This window comes from Amblyomma mixtum, chromosome 3 (assembly GCF_055824585.1).
Source record: "Amblyomma mixtum isolate Tamu chromosome 3, ASM5582458v1, whole genome shotgun sequence".
In the NCBI taxonomy this organism is placed as follows: domain Eukaryota; kingdom Metazoa; phylum Arthropoda; class Arachnida; order Ixodida; family Ixodidae; genus Amblyomma; species Amblyomma mixtum.
Genome location: NC_143014.1, coordinates 426083655 through 426103232, shown reverse-complemented (window position 1 = coordinate 426103232; position 19578 = coordinate 426083655). Strand labels below are relative to the sequence as shown.

Below are 19578 nucleotides of genomic sequence, written 5' to 3'. Positions count from 1 at the left end.
GTACGGTTTCGATCTTCCGTTTGAAATTTTGCGCCAAAAGAACAATGCGTGCTCACTGGGGGGTGCAGCCACCTCTTAGGACTTACAAGAAGTGTTTGAATTTTGTGCTGCCTTCTTACGGAGAAAAGCAGAACTTATGTCTAGCTTTAGCGCGGCGGCACAGACTGCGGCAACACCCCTTTTGTAGTTTTGGTTTCGCTGCGTGATCGCAACGGAGTCGCGAAATTTGAGTTTTCTTTTTCTCAGCACTATCTTGCAGGGGCTGCCGAAGTTGATTTCTATCTTTATTGGCACTGCTCTTAGCTTGCTTATCACCGTTGCTAGGGAGGTTCTCGCCCTCTGTGGCAACGCGCCTACGCAGTTTCGATTCCGCCGCGGGATCGCAACGGAGTCGCGCGAAACGTGTTTTCTCTTTGTGGGCACTGTTTTGCAGAGGCGGCGAAAGTTGATTTCTATCTTTATTGGTGCTGCTCTTAGCTTCCTTATCACCGTTGCTATTCTGTTCTATTGAAAATTTTCCAGTTGTGAGTGATGCTGTCACCAAAGTACTGTTCCTAATTTTTTTTTTACTATTTATTCTCGATTATATACATTTTGTAGATTCAAGATCCGCAATAAAGTAATTTGACCACCTGGGAAAGTTTTCTTCAAAATAATTCGACCCTCAAAGGGTTAAACTTAAGACACTTGTGCATACGTGATGGAGATGTTTAGCAAAACCAGAACCAGACTGAAGATCCGACGTGCGATTCGAAGGCTACTTCAAACGCAACAAAATCTAGAATCCCCGGCATCATTCAGTTCAACCTGCGCAGCTGGAGCTTCGACGTAAATGCAGAAAAATACTGGAGTGTAGTTGATCTGCACTGCGGTTTGTCTGGACTGCGGCACCGAACATGCGTGACAAACGTTACTTGGGCCAGGCAAGCACGGCACAGAATTTTGTGATCTGTCATAGCGTCATGCGGAATAGATTATCGTGTGGCGCTGCTTATAACGGAAATGGAGCCTGTACACCTGCCCTGATGCAGATACATCTGACCCGTAGCGCCGGGAAACAGCGGTGGAGCATGGTGCGTACTACTGTGCTACAGGACTCACGAATTCCACCTTACGGCCTTCGCATCGCTTCCAGGAAGCTTGCTTCTTGGAAGCGATGCTTGCCCACGTGACTTGTGCACTCCACGACGGCCAGGACATATTAGCGCCAGCCCGCGGGCCGCAGCCGATCAAGCGCGGTACGTACCAAAGAGAAAAGAAGAACAGAAGGTGAAAGCCAGTCCCAAAGACTGACACTATGGCGAAGCTGTTGCGGTCCATCAGGAAGCGACAGAAGAACAGCACGTAAGCGTAGTAGGCCCATATAAAAAGTCCGAGCACTAGCACCACGGTAACCCAGGAGAACCTCTGAGCGAGTGTCCGACCGGTTTCTGCGCAAGCAGAAGCGCCGTCGCTCTTAGGAGCCGTCGGTCGTCTATCAAAAGGCAACATGGACGCAACTTCTTCCCTGCGCTTCTCTTCTTCTTCTTCTCCACATGTGAATGGAACATACCCACGCGGGGGGATTGGCCAAGGTACGGTGGTTAATGCCAAGGAGGTATATGTGCGGGGAAAAAAAAACTAAGTAGAATAGTAGAATGTTTGAAATTAGAAAATATGTATGAATTATTGTAGAATATGCAGAATGAGGTGAGGTACGGGATATATTACAGGGGCAGTGAGAGCTGACCTTGCCAATAAATCAGCCACCTCGTTGAAATAGATACCCGAATGACCAGGTACCCAGACAAATCGGACCTCTTTCACTGTGCGCGGAACAAGAAACTTAAGGGTACGCATCAATACAGAGGTGCCGGAAGTTTGGAGAGAGACGAAAACTGAAAGGGAGTCTGCAAGGATAAGTACCCGTGCTACATGCGTCGGAATTTTAAGAACAGCCGAACCAAGAGCCAAAAACTCTGCAAAGAATACAGGAGTGTAATCCGGGATACGAACGGAATAGCTGAAAGCCAGATCCTGTAAATATATCCCAATCGCTGCCTTCTCACAGCTCCCGGAAGCATCAGTGGAAAGAACAGCATGATGAGGATAAGGCTGTAAGTGTTCAGCGAGAAGACCATTTGGGATATTTTCGGGCATGTGTTTCTCTTCTCTTATCTTCTCTTCTTTCTCCCCCTCTCTTGAGAAGGAGCCGGAAGGATGCTTGAGGAGGGAAGCCGTATGGATGCGCTTGGGTGGATGCAAATGAGTAATTACTCCCTTATTACAGATTCAAGGCGCACAGCACTGAATGGCCAAATGATACGCACGTGAAACGCTCTGATGAGATGAAAGAAAATGACTGTGCGAGTGCCACACCCAGAAAAGGATAAACATATGTAAACAAGTGACAACGACCAGACAAGAGCAAACAAGTAACAGCAACGACACAAGAGTATATAACGGTTAACTATTTGCTTAGCGCGAGTGACGACTATAATCATCAAGAAATGCTATTCGCTTTAGGAAGCAACGTGGTGGATGGTGCGCAGACACAGCTCTGGTCTTTCTTCATGGTGACAAAAGCTTCCAAGATTTCTCGGAGATTCTGGCTAAGATAACCCCTAATTACGCGGGTTTGATCAAGGAGGGAAGCAATCTTTGCAGTTGGCGGGGTGAATTACTGAGTTGGAGCCGGTTATCGCATTCTGAGTAATGCGTGCTTGCGCAGCCTATCGTTAATGCCCTACGTATGACCTTCCACAGAAAACGAAATTTCATAGACTTAACGCTTTTCTTGCAGTCAATGGATGGTTACTGATATCCTTTTTTCCCCCACATTCAACACGTTCACTGTCATTATTTTTCCCCCTCTTGCACAGGGCAGCAAATATTTTTCGAGGCAAAAATATAACGCGTATTCTAACCTTTGCTGCTATCTTTTTCAGCCTGTGAGCCCGCATGCCCCTAGGGGACGATGACTGTGCGTGAGCAGTCAATGTCCTGTTGTGTTTCCCCGGTGATTCCGTGAATTATCCGCACAATTTTTTCTGCTAAGCTCCCGGAAGGCCTGCTACGGAGATTAACCGAAAACTTATTGCGAGAAATAAAAGGAATCACCGGGAAAAAAACATCAGGGCATTGAGCGCTCACGTACACTCGTCGTCGCCTATGTGCTTGCTCTGTCACATGGGCTGAAAAGGAAAGGAGCAGAGGTTGCAGTATGCGTTATACTTTCGGTTCCAAAGGAACTTGCTGCCCTTAAATTGCAAGAAGGCGAACAATGATAACAGTCATTGTGTTCAATGCGGGAAAAAACAAGTGTCTATTCATGTAATGCAGCAAAGGCGCTGTCTAAGAAATTCCGATTTTTTGCGGCAAGTCCTACGTAGGGCAGGCTGGTAGATTCACCAACGATCGGCTGCGCGAGCTCGATAATGCTCAAAATGCGACAACCGGCTCCATTTTAGTAATTGACTGCGCCAAATGCAAAAATTGCGTTATTTAAAATTTATTAAAAAATTCGTGTACAAGCAGAAACACTTCCTCATGCCATTTGGATGTGGCACTTAGGTGAAGCGCGGATTAAATCCAATTCTGAATGCTTCTTTCAAGCGTTCGGCTTGATCCTTTTTAAATCATGGCGGTTCTCTGATACGCCGCTGTGTGAAGTATCCTTATCATGCAAAAGCGTTAAAAGCACACTGTTTAAAGCAGGTCTCCGGTTTATCTTATCTAAAAACAAACAAACGTTATTACTCTCAAATGTGTTGAAGCCGCCACCTGTAAATGTTGCTCTGACTGTAGCCTCCCTTCCTAGGACGTTATGTTACATAACTGATGTTGTTATGTTGGCTCTACGTGCATAAAACAGGCTTAAAAAGCTACCAATATGTGTGCACTTCAGCATTGCGCCTGTAACCGGCACGCTTAGAGAATAATTGTTTCCAGCCTTTGTTCAGCGAACAAATTTTTTGCGACATCTTTTGTTAAATTCGTTAATGGCACTGTTATGAAGTGACAACATGACTTTCATGTAACAACTTCTTTTGCCAGTGTTTTGCAGCTGTCTGGAGTAGAATTCACTAAATAATTAAATAAAATGCTTTTAAACAAATACATAGAGCACTGTATGGCGTCTATTTATTTCAGTGACAATAAAATTTATCAACATCTGCCAACATTTTCAGGATGTCATTTTTACCACCGGAGGTTGTAACGGGACACGCAGCCTTTCTGAACTGAAGCTAAGAAACTGAACCTCCTGTCAACCTCAGTGGAGACACTGAGCGGTTAATAATCCGCTCAAGTGGATCGTCAGGTCTGCCGAAATGCGTACAGCTGACTCACCGCAACGTTATTGCCAAAACGATATCGTACGCGTGAGAACAGACCTCATTTCTTAAATGTTCCGGCTATACACTTTTTTGACCCTGGAAAGACTTTACTGCGCAATCAGGATTGCTGTAATGTTGTTGCGAAAGCAACACTACGCGAGTCGCCGAGCTATTTTGCGGAGCTGACGAAAGGCAATACCGCGCATGCGCGAGGAGCAGTCCCGTCACACGTCGCACAGCTGGCGTGCCGCCGCCGTCGCTGCGCGGGGGACTCAGAGGCGACGCCGCCGCTCTCGACAGTTGCGCATGCGCAGTAGCGGCGCATAGCCGCCGCAGCCGCGCACTCTGCATCGCCTCTCTCTCTCTCTCTCCTCGTTGCTTTCGCAGTCCTCCAGAATAACCAGGGGAAAACCAGTGCTATTTTTTTAAGGACCACTGACTAAATTGTACCGATCATGTCATTCGTCTTAATCAAGCCCTGTCAGCTAAATAGAGCTGTTGAAACAAACTAGTCCACATCGTGTCTGAGCTTAAGCTGCAAATCTAACTAAGTGCCTTTTTTTTAATACTAGCAGTACCTCGTCCGAGAGTGAGTAGATTTATTTATTTTTGATTTTTTTCCAATACCACAAAGGCCCCATGGGGGCGGTGGTTTACATGAGGGGTGGGCTAAAGATGAATTAACCGAAAAGTATTTCGATGTCAGCTTTCAAGTGGCTGGGGCTAGAGCGAAGGATCACGTCTGCAGGAAGATCATTGCAGTCGATGGCAGACTTAACAAAAAAGGAGTTGAGATAAGTCGTTGTTCGGGCATGTGGTTTTGGGCCGTGATGTGGTTGATCCGGCTGGAGATCCGATCAGCTGGCATACGACTGTAGTGGTAGGTGATGAGATAGAATTTGTGAAACAAGCAGAGTCTAAATATTTTTCAGCACGATTGTAGGCTTGCAAGACCGGCTTTAACTTGTAGGTTAGTGACGCTTGTATCGCGGGGGTAAGCACAAAAGATAAATTGGGCAGCAGGGTTTTAAATCGATTCAATGGTGGCTGTTAGGTTATGGTTATGCGGATCTCATAATGGGCATGCGTACTCCAGTTTGGGCCTCACAAGGGTTACGTATGGTAGTTGTTTTAAGTGAGAAGCCGCATGAGTTAGAAGCGTTAGGGTTCGGGCTAGTGGGTAATCGACATGGGGTTCCATAGCACATAAGAAAGGAGGGACACAACACGAGGGCAAAACTTCCACTGAACGATTTTATTTGGCACTTACAACTTTAAATATAAATAAGCAGGGTACGAGGACAGAACATCCCAACGATTATCTTGTCAACACCCTGATGTGCCAAAATGTAAAAACAACAAAGCATACAAAACCACTAGTGACCACGTTTGACACTATCGCGCGCTGCCCAGAATCCAAGAAAGTTATATCTTTTTTCGTAAAGATATAATACACATCATGAGCAATACATCATTATAAAGAAGACAGATTTCTTGGATTCAGGGCAGCCGGCGATGGTTTGAGACGTGCTCAATAGGGGTGTTTTGCTTTTGTGCGCCTTTGCTGTTTTTAGGATTTCACAGATGGTACTGTAGCTGTGCTTTGTTGAGCGCTACGTCGCGAGTTCGTGTTTTTCTTTCATTAGATAAAAGAGAGTAGCCGGCATCACAATTAGGCACCAAGTCCTCCTTTCATATATGTAAGTTAAAAAAAGACCAGCAGGATTAAAGCGCGAAGCCCCATTTGTTCATAAGAGCAGAGCACACAGAATCTTGAAACTGCACTGCGGCGGGCCTCCCTTTCCTGTTGTGAATTAGTTTGCTGCGCGTCATTTGCGCGTATTCCATTTACTTTCTACGAAAAGAGCCCTGAAACTCCCACAGCATACATGGACATCGCGAGTTTTAAAACGCAGCTGGTTCACTGCACCGCCGTGAAGGTCTCAGCCTAGCAGCACTTTCTTCTGGAGAACGAAACATAGGGTGTGAAAGGAAACGAAGCGATGAAGTCATGCCTACTTCCTTCCGGAAGCCTCTTAAATCACATCTCTCTGACGTAATAAGTAACAGGCCAAGGCCGACATTGAGGCCACGCCGGTGCTCAAGAGAGTAGTAGGAGTCTACTGTCGACGACGCTTCCAACTTGGCGAGGTGACGTCCCAGGAAGGTGCGAGTGCAAGGAAAATGGAGGTATGGTCATGAGTTGGAGGAAATTATCGCCATGAGCTGGAAGAGCTGCTCCCTATTGTCGTGCACTGCAGGACAGAGGCTCTTTGAAGCATTTCCTTGAGATAAAACACACTTCACACGCATTCTATTGAGCTTTGCGTGGCTCAGAAAAAATTTTAAAAAAACTTTCTCAGCTTAACCGCTTGCTGAGAAACATGACGAACCGTCTGCTGTCCTTACCGTTTTGAGTTTTCCATTCATACCATTAAAGCTTACAGAAACATGCTTCACTTATGGTAGATGTTTTCACCCTTTGTGGATACAACGCTATCTTCTTGAAAAGAAATACGAGAGAGGCGGAGATGTTTGTTTGTTTTGAAAAGAAGACAGGAGCTACCCGTATACCGATGACTTGCAATTTTCACCTGCTGTTGAAGCTTTATGTTTTAAGTCTGGTAATTATTATTGTGTTAGGATTAGGAGGGTCAGTGCAAGCAGGAACGGGGAGCGGCGTCTGTTAGTTGCCAATGGCAGGTGGCCAACCTGTCCATTGAGCTACGAACGTACTTTTACACTACCTAGGTGGCATACTAGAGAACCTGAGTATGCCACCTCGGATATAACGATCTTTTCATGTGTTAAACTCGGATATAGCGAACCGATGTAACAAACGTTTGAGTCTGTACCTCGGATGTAACAAACTTATTGTGTTGACCTCAGATACAAGGAACCCAAGTGACGACATCGAATAAAACGAACGTTTGGCTGTTAACGCGTTCAAACGATCCACCGAGGATTGTCTCAGAGTTTTTTTTTTTCCTCTCTGTCACATATAGATCACCGGACCACAATGTGGAATTATTTTTGATACTTTTAGTCGACATTTCCTCCTTTGTTATCGACCACAATATACCCCCTTACATGGGTCGACAACAACATTGATAATGTTAACAGGAACCTGGAAACAAACTGAGCTGCCAACGCTACTCAATTCACAATTTTTTCAAATCGATGCCACGCGCGTTACCGTACCGGCGCAGCAATAATTGATTGTTTACAAGAAACTACTTGGGGAGTGCGTATTGGCCGGGATATACTATAATGTTTTCCTCTGAGTGATCACATACATGCCAATATTCCTGGCTGCTGATAGATGTTCTGGCCCTCAGTATCATGTTACCCGAAATTCATGTGTTCTGGATATTAATCCACGCACGCTGGAACTTTTTCGTGAAGAACTTAGTGGGATGTTATGGGGACAAACCTTACGTCGTTCAGCACATAGAGCTTATCCTTCGTCTGCAGATTTTTAATTTTGTCTATAAAAAGCATTTTCCATTGAAAAAGATTCAAAAAACAAAAATTGCTCGTAAACCATGTATACATCCAAGGAATTCAGAATGATGCCGAAAAAAGAAAAATTGTTTCGAAAGTTCCTGAACCACAGAAACCGTGATGCACTACAGATATTTAGAAGATACAGTAAATATCTTAATAAAGCCTCAAGACAAGCGAAACACAAATACTTTCATGATACGCTTGATGGAATAGTCCCTACGAAGAATATTTGGAGTGGGGTGTGTTCAATTAGATCCCTCCGCAGATGCGTTTCCGACATGAACCAGTTGGAAATAAATGATGAACTGCTCAGTGGCGAAATGGTGGCTGAAACGTTTTACAAACACTTCCCGTGCGTTCTTGCAATTAATAACTAAAACCATAGCGCAGTGCGTCACTGCAGACCAGCTTTTAATGGCCTATTTTTCCTAACTCAACTGATTAGAGTGCCGTGCTACTGATGAGAGTGCCGCACTAAATGTGTTTACGCGGGATCAGAGCGCAAAGGGATAGTACATCCATGGCTAAAAAAACGTGGCCAGTTTGTCCAATACCTTATATTACTTCGTTTTAAGTGTGTGGTTCCGCAAAAGATGAAACAAGTCCAGATTACTGTGCTAAACTTAACTTGCGAAAAGAATAACCTGAACAGCAAAAGACAAAATTCACAGCAGCCACCGGTTTAAAAACACAAAAAAAATTATTTTCTTGACGCTTACTATGTCTTTTGATTGCCATTCACAGATAAGATCTTCCCAATATGCTTTTAGGCCCAGTCTGACAGTAGAAACGGCTTTATTACATCAAAAAGTTTGAATCTTGCTAAATATAGAGGACAAAAGTATAACACTTTGGGTTAGCGTAGAGTTTTCGAGAGCCTTCGATAGGCTAAATCATATCACACTCCAATAAAAGCTATTCTTTTCCGGTGATCGTGGCGTTGCAGCCAATTCAATAAACTGCTCCTTGAGGTATCAGTATGAGTTTCGCTGCCCTGATCGGCAACAATCTACATCTGTGCTAATTAAATGCATTATGCCTGAAACCAGTATTTTAGGGTTTTTATGATGTATTTTCTTCAACACTGACATTAAGCGTTGATTCTCCAGCCATTTACGTAAGTTACGCCGGTACAAGTTTTCTTTTAAGAGAACTGATGGATGCTGAGCACCTCGGGAAGGCATCGCATCAAAAACTGAGTAAATTATAATCGTGGTCCCTTGAAAATTCACGGTTAATCAGTTACACGAAAACCAAAGATATCCGTTTACACACAGAATAAACAGTGTGTAACGTCTTCAATTCCTGTGTTCAGTTGATTCTGCAGCTGAATGTTCTTCTGCTGTTAAATTGCTTAGTTTTTACTTCTACGAGAGTGTGCTATGGGACCACCATGCGGATTACTTACGTAACAAAATTTATCGGGTTTAGGTATGCAGAAAAGACATCGACATCTGCTACCAAGACATCAGAAGTGCTTACATCGTAACGCTATTTTCGACTCGAAATTTCGCTGTTTTCGTTTAGTCTTGGGAAAAGAGCACGAGAAGATCCTTCCAAAAGCTGGTCGTTATGCACAAAAATGCCATACTTGAAGTTGCACATAAGTATATTTGTACCCGCATTCGTCCCATGCGAAACATAGCAAACTCAAGAGAAAACGGCTCGTCTCGCCCTCGGCGACATCCAGAGCCTTGGTTTGTAACTAGGCTTCATTAGAATCCATACGTGCGAAAGATGATTCGTTTCAGTCTCCTACATATACTCAATAAATTATGACACACTGGAAAAGATCCAGGCGTATTACAACAGAAATATTTGGTCAGCACTGTCACGTTATGATAACGTCGTGGACATTGGACGAGCAGACTGGCGTGGAATGCAAGCTGTTTATTCGTGTGATTTGCGCCCAGAAAGAACAGAACTCGGTGGAGACGATAACAACAAGCGTTCCCGGCGGTCATCAAGAAACAGAATCACCGCTAACGAGTAACTTCTGAGATAAGGCGTGGTGACCATCAACAAAAATTTCAAACAACGTAATACCAACTGCGCGAAACTACGAAAATTCCACACAAATTTAATAGCATCTGAGGTCAGCAAAAAATTGATGAAACCGCGTTCCACTGGCTTTGAGCATGAAGATATACGGATTACAAAGCTTTCAGGCAGTATTCACTTTGTGAGAGCGATTGATGTTTCTCAGTGCGTGATTTACTGAACTTAAACTTCAAAGTTTGTTTTTATTTTTAATGCATGACACTGCGTTGCTGACATTTCTGGTCCCTGCTGTCAAATCTTATGGGTGGTGGGGAATGCCTGAAAGCAAGAGATTCCTGGCTTTTTCTTCGCCTTTCTTAAGAATGTTTGCGTGCAATAATTTTTGCGCATTGTTGCTCGTACTACGCATAATCTGTGGCTATACATACTTTTTGAGGTTAAGCAAATCAAACAAAAGGAAAAAAATCCAGCGAAGGATTTAGACCAGCTACAGGAAATGTACAGTGGCAGGTTTAAAAGTTATTCTTCAGAAAACATATGTAATGTTCAGTAGTCGAGGAATCGAAGGAAAGTTCACGATAGTTGGTGAGATACTGGGAGCTGTAAGAAAATACAGATAGCTGTAATATTAAAGGAAAAGTGCGCATGAGCGGAAGAACGTATCCTGACCTCTTTTTTTTTTACACTGAAGTAGAAACTGTTAGGTGGATATTATTGTTAGGTGCATATTATTAGTTTTTTTTTCATGTCATAGAAAAGAAGTGGTATTTTTGGTTGAATGCTCATCGCTTCTTCCCTTTCGTATTACCGATATCTGTACACCTCTTTGGCCGAAATAAGCCATGTGATAGAAAAAATTGCCACATGAAAGAAAATGGATTGCAGCGGACATCGCGCAACATCAGATTATGCTCCCTGCTCAGATATATCGTTCAGAGAAAATGCATATAATCGTTATAATCGGTTAGTACAAGGCCAAAAGATGGAGGGACGAAAATAAATTAATGAAAGTGCATCGAGCAACGGAAAGGCAGGGGAAAGCAGTAACGCTAACAGACGGAATACGGGCAGCGTAGTTTAGAGAACAAAACTCGAGTTCCCGGTTCTGAGTCGCAAGCAAGAAGACGAAATATACTAGGACGGGGAAAGTAATGCGAAGAACACAACCAAGGCCTTGAAGCTAAAGAAGTTTAATGCAAGCAAAAGAAAGCCTAGGATCGCAGAAAGTCGGGAAGTGTGGAAGGATATAAAATGTTATGGAAGCGGTAGTTCATTGTAGATGGGGGCTGTGGCTGCCACAAAAGAACTCTAATTAGAAATCATTATGGGTGCAGTTTCCCCGCTTGCTGACGCACCCGGCTAATGATAATATGCAAGAGAAAAATCTTACTGCCTGGCGTACGCAGTGGCGTCCAGCAATACCAGAAACTCAGACGCTGCCTCCCTAGGCGTAGTCCGAGGCATCATACTTCACGAGAGAAGCCGAACACGCTCCCCCGGAATCGCTTTCTATCCCGCCAAAGCACTGCTAGAAATTCCGCCAAACTTCACAGGGTATTGGAGTGCAGAAATGTCAAATTTAAAATGCATCTGATCGCACAAGAAGCTCAACAAACGTCCTCTGGTCACCGTGTACCGTTTGTTCCTAAAGGAAACGAACTCCAGGTAGAAATCTCCTGTGTTCCAGCGGACGACGACATTATTATTACTTCATGGGCTACACATCTTTGAAATGCCAAAAATAGCCCAAAATTATTTCTTTTATTACTGTTGCATCCGCTTGTACTGTTTTTTTTTTACGCTCTCTCAAAGCTGCATTACGGAAATCGACCGGGAATTACTTTAAAAAAAAAACGTGTCGTGAACAGTGGCGGCTGTGCATTGCGGGAAATGCTCGAACAATGGGCGGTTTTCTCCGTATGATCTCTGCCGATATATTGATTCTGCGAAGGAGATTTCATCATTACTGTTATATTTATTTTTACCCCGTTTGTTTTGTTGTAATCCTGCAGGTCAAGAAGTTCATTGTTTTTCAAATTTATGAATCCGAACTTTCTGGTATGAAGCATTTTCTGACTTTAGGTGTATAAACAGACACTGCATCGCAAAAATTCCAAATCAAAATTTCTGTTTCGCGAATAAAAATTTCTCAGAATCTCTTGACCTGCAGCACGCCAATAAGAATGCAGTGAATGTTGAGCAAGCCCACCGGCACATTTTCTTAATTCTAGAGCCTTTTGAAAAGATTAAAAGGAAAATGTTTACAGCGAAAGATTTTTCTGGAGATATAACAGGGAAATCTTGTCAGCGCAGTCATGAAATTATTTCTAATGGGTTCGAACAATTTCTTGCAAATACATCAAGAAATAAAATTTTGCTGAAAGCTGCGTCCTCTTTTAATGCAGTGAGCACCGCAATGATTCAGGTAACACGTAATCTAGATATCCAGTTTCGTAGTTTAAGCCATCAACACGGTGTTCTGATCTGATGCATCGTACAAAATGTGCGCTTAACTTTCGATGTCGCCAGCTAAGACGTGGCAGAAGAATAGACATACTGGTGTTCTCGACGTGGTTCAAAATAGATTGAAAAAAAAATAGGAAGATTTCAGTGTCAGCCTGCTCTACCTTGATTCTCAGATCCTTGCAGATATCTCCTCCACCTTTGTTTGAAAGTGACGATATCTACCTCGCCATGGCTCCAATCATGCACGCCGCAGGTTTCTGGTTGGCATTTAGCTACTTGGGCAACGGCTGCCAGGTGATAGTGGCACACACGCTGGACTTCGATGTGGTTCTCCCCGCCGTCGAAAGATACAAGGTAAATACTAGTGGACAAACCGAGCTTCTCAGCTGTGTACAGAATCTGAAAGTGAATGATGCATAACAAATTTACTCGTCTCTCTAATCGCTCTTCTAAAAGCAACTCATGCCGGTTTCCTGACAAACCACTTACATAAGGCATTTAATTGACGATCTACAATCATAGACGGGTATGAAAATGGTAGCATATTTTGTTAGATCTTCCTTTGTGATAACAATACCGAGGGTTGAACTCGTGGTTTTGGATAAAGTTTATAATTTAGGTTGCCAAAAAAAAGTCAAACAAGAGCTGGGTTGCGACGTGCTGTGTTAAAACATCCCGGGTGCCCAAATATTGGATTCTTACCCCATAAAGTACATGTACTGCACTGCATGTATAGGACTGAGCGCAATACATAGAAAGGCTCAAAAAAAGAGCGGTTTATTTTCAGTTCTAATTTGTTTTTTATCATCCATCCACCTGTCTGGTCGGTTCTGCCGTAACGACGGCACCATGAAGCTTCAGGGAATAGCAAAAGGCAATAAGAACCGTGAGGTTTTGCTCGTGAAGCTTTTCATCACTGCCGTCATTTCGTTATTGCCGAATCCCGGACACCAGGCAGCAAATATAGTCTACAAGACAATAACCACTGACATATCTGCAATCACAAACGCTTACGATAGATTACGATACGCGAACGGTACGTGTAAAAAATCTACAAAGGTGAGATATTATCCGGCGTTTTCTTGCATCCCACGCAGCGACTGTCATGTGGCATAACGTGAGGGGCGGTCGCAATTGCATTCTGCAGGAACAAAAAAAGACAAGGACACCCAGAGTAACTGAGCAGAAATACAAATGCCCGGCCTAATATTAGCAATACCTGCTTTCTACAAGTCTCTATTAAACGCGCCTATTTGTCTCTTAGGTGTCTACAAATATAGTAAAACAAATTTTGTCTGTTCCCCTTAAAACTTACATTATTACAATAAATTGGCAACAAAACCGGGATTAAGTTTCTGTTTGACATTGTCATAAAACTTCCACGTTGCAGTCTGAGCACTTAGGTCAAAAGATGCTGTTCATATGGCAATGTAAAGTGCCTTCAATGTTATGAACTAAAATATTTTTCCCCCAGCAGCCGACAATGATCGGGTTGTTTCCTACATTCCTTATTAGCCTCGATCAGCATCCCCTTTTTGGTAAAGTGGACACTGGCAGCGTCAAGAAACTGTTGGTTGGTGGAAGCACAGTCAGTTGATCCCTGCTACAAAGCGTGGCAAGGAAGCTTGGCTTTAAAGGAGTCATTCAAGGTATGAGCTGCTGTACTCTCCTAGTAGCGCTGTGAACTAATGTACCGAAGTGAAATCACAAAACTACGGGATTGGGCATAATGATTGCTGGTGTTTTTACCTTTTTTTCGCAAGTAAAGTTGATGGTGGATTAGGCCATATTTAGAAATTTTCAATAGGCGAATAATTTAAAGCGTTTCAAGCAAACCTACGAGGATGTATAGTTATAAAGGCACAATTTGGCTTTCCGCTTTCAAAGAACGATGCCGTTTACTGTCAAAAAAAGACAGCGAAAAAGTTTTTCTCCTCACAAGAGGTGTTCTTGTAGTATTTTGATAAAAGAACCTTTTACGACAGCGTCTTCTGTCGTACTGCTTATCCACCTGGCGTGAAGAAAAAGTGGCTTTGTGGACAAGTCAGCAGTCCAGCAATGCTACAAAGATGTCCCTTTACGAGGTTTACGGAGAAGTTTCTCTCCAGGTTCGAGGCCAACTATGCCATCATTTTCGACTAGGTTTGTATGTTTAACTGTAAAGTAAATCAAAACTCAGGGTAAAGGAAGTGAACTTACCGCTTAACTTGAGATTACTGCGCAGCGATCTTTCTCTGCCTCTGACGGTGCAGTGAGAGCGGGAACGAATGAATTCCCAAGAGCATATTTTTAGACACTTTAAATACGCACCAAACGCGAAATCATTACTACTGCCTGCGTTTGTCGGTCGTAGAACAAAGCCAGCTAACTCTGAGTGAACGTCTCGTTTTAGTAAAATATTACGCCGAAGATTCGTTTCCCAGTTCTAGCTTCCTTGCCTGCGGGGAACATTATAAGGTGAAATGGTTAGGAACGGCTGCTCGTGTCAGTTTAAGTCATGGATTTCTCCGCACCCGAAGTGTCACCGCAATTCGCTTTACTAGAAGAGTAAACGTCCGATAAATCTCTACTCTGTGGCACTGGCGCAGTTAATTCCGACATACCTAAGGTTTAATCACAAAAGCACTTGAACATCAGCATCACTACCACTATAACTATGGCTCTTCCACATCATGCACATATTGCACTACGTATATTCGCTGCCCTTGCTTGTTCCTCGCAAGCGCCACAGGTAGCTAGCATTAAGGGTCAGTGGGTAGAGTAGAAGAGGGCCATTCGCCTCGTACACGGGAGGTACTGGTTTCGAAGCGCGGTGTCGCCGAAGGCTCATCGGTTTTATGTAATGAGTGTCTTTTGGACAGGTGGTTAGCTTTCCTAAGTTCTAGCTTTTAAAAAAGCATATGACCTTGCATAGACGAGCGCCCCGAGTACCTTTCTAGCACAGTCATCGAGTAGCATGCAAGACTAGACAACGTAGGCAGTAAAACACAAAGCAAACCTATTGCTGAGAAAAATACGAATAACCAGTGGCTGTAGAGGAAGAGAAATGAGAAATCACAGGAGAAAAAAGCGTTAAACGAGAAAGAGAAAATAACTAAAACTAAATGATAGCGTCACCATCACGAACGGATCAGAAACAATAGCCTCTAAGACTAAGAATTTACCACTTCGCTTTCCTCGATCTTCTTGACAGGCCTAATTTTCGCCAAGCTGATAGATACTATACTCCTTAGTTCTCGATCGTATGCACAAGAACAACCAGCTATCCTGAATATCAAAGGTCCCCACTCATCCAAGCCAACGTTATCTATTCTTACACGGCGTCTACTCTGGCTCGCTGCAGGGCTAAAAAAAAATCACGGCTGTCGCTGGCGACAAGTTGCACGTACATTTGGAAGTCAATTGTTTAGTTTTTGTCTCCGTACTTCTTACCTTATCAATGAGCTGCTCTAATTGTTACACTTACAACACTGTGTGCTGTTACAGTATACGGCATGACAGAGTTATCGGGATGTATCTCATTCTTGACGCCACAAGATGGAGACATCAGAAGTGTCGGGATACCTGCACCGTTGGTCGAAAGGAAAGTGAGCATTGCATTTCATTGAACGATACCTCTGTTCGGAGGCTAACTCTATGGGAGCAGAGTTGTCCATTCTGTGACGGGCACGTTTAGAGTCGACGCAGTGCAAACACATGCTACTAACTATACGGTTTTCTTCTTAAAGCGGTTAGCTTCGTTCGTTCCAGGAGGCTGTACCGATAATGCCAGAATCGTCACAATGGTACTCAAGAACGTGCCGTTTGCTGTTTTATAGGACTGGGACTAGAAACAATGCAAAAGAAGTGTACCAAGTGCTTCAGAGATGCTGGCACTATTTTTTTAAAAATTAAGGCTTTTGTTGTAAAGAGAAACTTTGTGCGGCATAGTAATAGCACTGCTGGCGGACGTCAATAAACAGGCAAATCATGGTGACTGTATTAAAGTAGTTAATTATATTCTGATGGTAAAATGTTTCGCTATTATCGATAGGCGCCTGACTGATACTTGTAACCGGCCGTTAGCGGTAGCCATATCAACTTTTAAATTTCGAAATCGCGATTACCCTCGCCGCTGTGGCTCAACAAATTTGGACCATTTCTCGCGCCTTTCGAAAACCGCACACCATCGGGAGCGCAAATTGACGCGCATCAAAACGCGACACTCTGTGACGCATGTGCCACGTTACAGTTTCAGCCCACCCATGCTGCAGCAACGCAGCGTGGATGGGGTCTCGAGAAGTGGACGTGAGACAGAAATACGAACGCCGACTAAAAGCTTGTCAGTTCCCTTTCTTTTCCAGCGGCTGCAGCTCAGGTATTTAAGATATTAGATAGCAATAGCCGCGGCCGGCAACACTGTTTTGCTTCACCTTTTTTTCTTTTTTAAAACAAACCACTACCACTACCACCACCACCAGGAGTTCGCGTTTTTCTTCACGGCACGGATAAGCTGTCCAGCGGCAAAGTGAACCATTTTATGCGCCTTTCCAGTGATCAAATCCAGCGGAATGTCTACACTGCGAATAAGGCTACGCTGGCAATTTTGTGCACGATCTAAGTCTTCTATTGGTTTTGAGGATAAGGAAGTCGCACTCCTGGCTCATTTTATAGATGGACATTTGAGCCGCGCAGTGCGACACACGCCTTACGCGTAAAGCGTCACAGGTAAAGCGTTACACATCGGCCCCTGTACCCCCTAAATTCCTTGCACAAAGCTATTGCAGCTTTCGCTGTAAAACTCAGAAAGTAAAAACTTAATTAATTTATTGGAAAACAAGTAGACTGTACAGCTTTATGCAAATTTGAAAAAGCAGATCAGGAAGGAATTTTTTATGGTACCTCAAGAGGCAGTGTCCTATTCTTTGAAGCTAGATTAGGGTGTCTAGGAACGCGGAGCTAAGGAACGGAATTGACTCAAGAAGATTATGCATTCGCAGGGTGTGGTAAATCTGTAGAAACAATTGCACATCTTATACTAGAATGCGGCCGTATCCACCCGGATGTCGACGCAAGCAAAGCAACTCTTACTGAGGGCCTAAGGTTTAGAAAAAAACGGTCATGTGAGTGAATCGGCAGTAGTCGTCAGCAAAAAGACGATTGAAAACTGGTAGCTCAGAAGCGGAGAGGTGGACAAAGGTTTGAAGTGCCGGATTAAAATATGCATTGAAGGAGAATAGCAAATTTATACAGCGATTTATTATACAGTTATTTGACTGTAAAGAAAAAAGCAGAGCATGGTGGCAACTGCCATCATCGCGTTTCAGCGGGGGCGCTCTTAGCTTCCATTCATCTATCTATCCATCGCATTCCCGCCATAACCACCCGAACGCTGTTTACCCTGAACGTGCACATACCACCACTTTCCAGCAATAATTTTTCTTTAAGACTGCCTGTGACTGGAATGACCTCTTTGCTGAAGTGGCCACCGTTATGAATCATCGACTGTTCAAGACCACTATCGAGGAAGCCTATTCATCCACGTAATTTTTGTCCATTTTCTTATTAATGTATAATTATTTTTTGCCGTGTTATACCCACCCCTCATGTAATGTCCCGAAAGAGACCTTTGAGGAATAATAACTAAATAAATAAATAAATAAACCAACAAAGCGTGCGCGCTGGTAGAGTCAAAGTGACCGGCCGCTGCTGTCCGCATTGGCCGGAAAGTTCGTTACCCTGTTCATTCGGAACGTGGAAAGCCTGTCCCGCCGTCTACTACGACTGATAGGCTGGCCACTACGAACTGATTGAGATTAAGCTTTTATCAGTCATCGCACAGGCAAAAGAAAAGGGGAAGCAAAACCATATAGGTATCGTTGTTGAAGGCAGCCCACGTAGTTTTTTTCTTCTATCATGGTGCAGCCCGTGGAATCGACACTTGTGGTAATTTTTATTACTCGCCACTGTACAGTGGCGAGCAAACATTATTAGGACAAGCGACTGTGCCAGGCTGCTCCTATCTTATCAGCATGTGGAGGCTGGCAGGAAGTAACTTTTGTCAAGCGCTCTGCTTCCCAAATGCCGCAGTGCCACTGTGCTGACTCAAGCGTTCGCCGGCCAAGCGTCATTGTATGCTGCATGGTCTTTCTTTCTGGCGTTGTCATCACGAACAGCGAATCTTCATTTTAAAAAAATCACAGTAACCAAGCCTTTCGTCAGAAAAGAGAGGAAAAATAATTCATCGGAGGCCATAGTTGTCTGCCCTTAGAATAAGGAATAGGAACAGCCTGGCACTCTCGTTATCAGCGTGTTCATCCACAGTGCCACGCGTTGTCACTTCGCCGCTGCAGTGGCAAGTCGCTTGTGCCAGTCTTTTTACTCGCTCGTGTACTCTTACCTGGGCTCTTCAAGATCTCTATGAGCGTGCGCACTGTCATGAAGTAGCCGCAAATGAAGGCGCACTGGCAAAAAACTACCAGTGCCTCTGTGCAACCGCGAGAACATCAACCAAAAATGACGTTAAAAGCGACGTGAGAGTGTTGCGTCCATATCCTTTCGAACGGAGTAACCCAGTTGTGATAACTCTTACGAAGGAACTTTTGGGAATATAAGCGGCACAAGCAAAACGTAAACAAACGTTTTGTTATAGCACCAACCATTCACGAGCGGATCGCAGGAACGATACAAGGCTGAATCAAAGCGCATACATTAAGGAACGCGCATTCTTTAGGCGCTCGAAACCAACCTTGCTGGCACAGGCGTGTTCATTTGCACTTTCGTCCTATTTTATATGTCGTTACTGATTCATGTTCTCGTAGCTGCACCGTGTCCCTAGGGGTGATTGGTCGTTGCTCCTTAATTTCAGGTTAAGTGCTCCATGTCTATGTCTGAATTATAATTGTAGAAGCTGAACGTTTGCGCAGTCCGTTCATACAGTAAGCGTTGTCAGTAATTTTTGCCCTTCTGCAATAGTGATTACATGACTAATGGAACTTTGAGGACTTGGGCCTCATCACGGCACCGAATTGGCAACCTTAACTACGGCTGAAGGTTCCGTTGATGTTCAATAATACCTGTAGCAGTGCATGCTCGTCATATGTACACATTTCGTCAATAGTTTACTGCCCCGGTGAGTTTGCTTCTTTGCCACGCCGTTTGGCTCGTTATGCAACGCTATCGTTCCAAATATCTCGAAGGCAAAAGGAACTCTGCTACTCCGCCTCCGAAGGTTAGGGCTTCCACGGATGTAAAAGCGACCCCCTACACGTATCATGGAAGCATACCTTCGTGACCGCCTGTGCACTAC

General features: G+C 43.9%; 1 protein-coding gene across 1 annotated transcript in view; it reads right to left on the bottom strand.

Moving 5' to 3' along the window:
* The window catches only part of LOC149357973 (palmitoyltransferase ZDHHC2-like), a 34095-nt gene that overhangs the window by 12907 nt on the left and 1610 nt on the right, over window positions 1-19578 (bottom strand). The window lies entirely within an intron of this gene.